Source organism: Mastomys coucha, chromosome X (genome assembly GCF_008632895.1).
Source record: "Mastomys coucha isolate ucsf_1 chromosome X, UCSF_Mcou_1, whole genome shotgun sequence".
Taxonomy (NCBI): Eukaryota; Metazoa; Chordata; class Mammalia; order Rodentia; family Muridae; genus Mastomys; species Mastomys coucha.
Genome location: NC_045030.1, coordinates 149998157 through 150000994, shown reverse-complemented (window position 1 = coordinate 150000994; position 2838 = coordinate 149998157). Strand labels below are relative to the sequence as shown.

The 2838-nt window shown below is 36.2% G+C and overlaps 1 pseudogene; it reads left to right on the top strand.

Moving 5' to 3' along the window:
* Positions 1-1792: 1792 nt before the first annotated feature.
* On the top strand, positions 1793-2214 carry LOC116095141 (annotated as a pseudogene).
* The last annotated feature ends 624 nt before the right edge of the window (positions 2215-2838 follow it).

Below are 2838 nucleotides of genomic sequence, written 5' to 3'. Positions count from 1 at the left end.
TATTGGGGTTTTAGAGAAACCCATTTAGTACTAACATTTAAAACAATTGGAAATAGTGTCTCTGAAGGTTTTTAAACTCTCAGCCTTGATTCTTTTATACTTGAATTGCGTTTATTTTAAGATTTTAGTTAATATAATATTCAGACAACTGTAGCAGCAACATTCCCCTACCACAATGTCTATAATGTATCCAGATGCTATCAGTGAAGTGCAAAACCAAACCAAATCCCCTGCATTAAGAAAGTAGGTGTTAATGAGTTCACAGTTTTACTGGAGATAAAATGTAAACCTATCTGACATGGTCTCATCACATAGGGGAAAATTATTAATTATCCTTACAAAGAAAGGCAAAGGATCACACTTCTCTACATTAATGGAAATCAGAGATTTTGTTTTTTAAACTGAATCTTTAAGAGTCAGAGATAGATGGGATCACACTCTGTAAATGTCTATACATTGGAGACAGGATTGATAGTCTTATTAACCTGTCCTTTGTGTATTTAAAACATCCCAAGTCTCTGGTGCTAAAAGATTTATATACCATTTTATATTTATAACTCATTTCTATTCATTACTCTTCAGGGTGGCTACAAGGAGGTTGTTATGAAAGCGACCCTGGTTACAGAGAGGGCAAAAGCACTCAGAAATGATGTGAAGAGCTAGAAGCAGGCAAGTGGGAACAGTAGACTTACAAGTGAGTTTTTGTTTTCTCTTTGACTATCAAAGTGAAGGGTTGGAAATTCAGAAGTATTTTTTTTTCAAGAGTAGATTAGCTTCTCTAAACTTCATAAACCAGCACTATACTTATATCTCTTGATACTTAGAAGTCTATACTTGGACATATTCTTCTCTTTGGACCATCTCTTTTGTATTGAGGCAAATTAATTGGGGTAGTAGTGGTGCAAGACCATGTTCTACTATGCTTGAGATTTCTATCCATCATTCCCTGGACCCATTTATTTACAAAGCAGAGCTGAATAGAATAGTGCTCTGCTGAATGGCATCCAGAAAACCAAACTTAAATGTATAATGTCACCAGCTCTTAAGATGTGACAAATGCAGAGTATATTATAATATTTATATTACAACTTAAAATTCTGGAAAGTATACAGGAAAGGAAACCTAACCACTATCATTTCTTTAATAAATGTGACTCTTCTCCTAAGACTGTGTTTCTACTAACCATGGCAGCATGGTGGTACCATAATACCATTTTTATAAGTACTATTTCTGAAGGTTCTTTTCAGTGAAGCTGTAATTTCATTGAAGTATAAGTCAGTTTGGTCACCCCACAACCCCATCCCATGTGTATGTAGGTGGGTACATTAATAATGAAACAAGAATGGTGACAGTAAAGGGGAAGAAAGATATGTTAAGGAAATGGGGAAGAAGTAAAGAGAAGATGTTGGAATGCAGTAAAAGCAGAATATATTTATTTGGGGGAAAATGGGACTGGAAAGAGACCACAGGGACTTAGGTAAGGACAGTGAGGAAGGGTAGCCAACCAGCCATGAAATCATACATACAAGTGACAATATATGGACTGAGCAGGTTATATGTAGGAATTTACACATAAAGTAGATGAATATATGTGTATGAGTATGTGTGTGGATATATATGTATATATGTATATATCATTGCAATAACAATTAGAGAAAAAACAGGTTATGAATTTGAAGAAGAGAGAGGAGGGATATATGAGGTTTGGAGAAGGAAAGGAGAAAGAAAATGTTTTAATTGTAATGTCAAAAAGAAAATATAGCTCTTTCTGCCATCTTTCCTCGCCATCACCATGGCGAGAATGAATGTTCTAGCGAATGCTCTTAAGAGCATCAACAATGCTAAGAGAGGCAAACGCCAAGTCCTCATCAGGCCGTGTTCTAAAGTCATTGTTCGGTTCTTAACTGTGATGATGAAGCATGGCTACATTGGTGAATTTGAGGTCATTGATGATCACAGGGCTGGGAAGATTGTTGTGAACCTCACAGGAAGGTTGAACAAGTGTGGAGTTATAAGCCCTAGATTTGATGTTCAGCTCAAAGACCTAGAGAAATGGCAGAATAACCTGCTCCCGTCACGGCAGTTTGGTTTCATTGTGCTGACAACCTCGGCTGGCATCATGGACCATGAAGAGGCAAGATGAAAACATACAGGAGGGAAAATCCTGGGGTTCTTTTTTTAAATGTAAAGCATAAATAAAAAGCCTTCATGGACTGTGGAAAAAAGAAAGAAAATATAAAAATTAAAAAATATTTATGAAAATATCATAATGGAACCTGTTTTCTTATATGCTAAACTGAAATTTAATTTTTAAAATGAATTACCCATGAGCATATGGGAAATTTCATACTCCCCAAATGAATCCTTTATGCATGGAATTTATAGAAAAAACTAATAAGGAATTGCTTTCACTTAAAGTGTTTAAACTAGTAACTAAAGTTACATAAATGAAGAGCTAACCCAAAGTTTGTAAGCATTATGTAAAGGGAAAAGATGAATTTCTAGTTTCTCCTTTCTCTCTCATGATGATATTAAGTGTCCAGTTCAATATTAAGTGTATTCATGTTATTCTCATCTCTAGAAGAAGATACTATTGCTGATGCCAAGAAGCACTTGCTGATAGGAGCCTGGTATAGCTGTCCCCTGAGAGGTTCTGCCAGAGCTTGACCAATAGAGATGCAGATGCTTGCAGCCAACTATCTGACTGAGCATGAGGACCCGAATGGAGGAGCTAGAAAAAGGACTGAAGGAGCTGAAGGGGTTTGCATAGGAAGAACATTATCAACTAACCAGACACACCCCAGAACTCCCAAAGGCTAAATCACCAACCAAAGACTA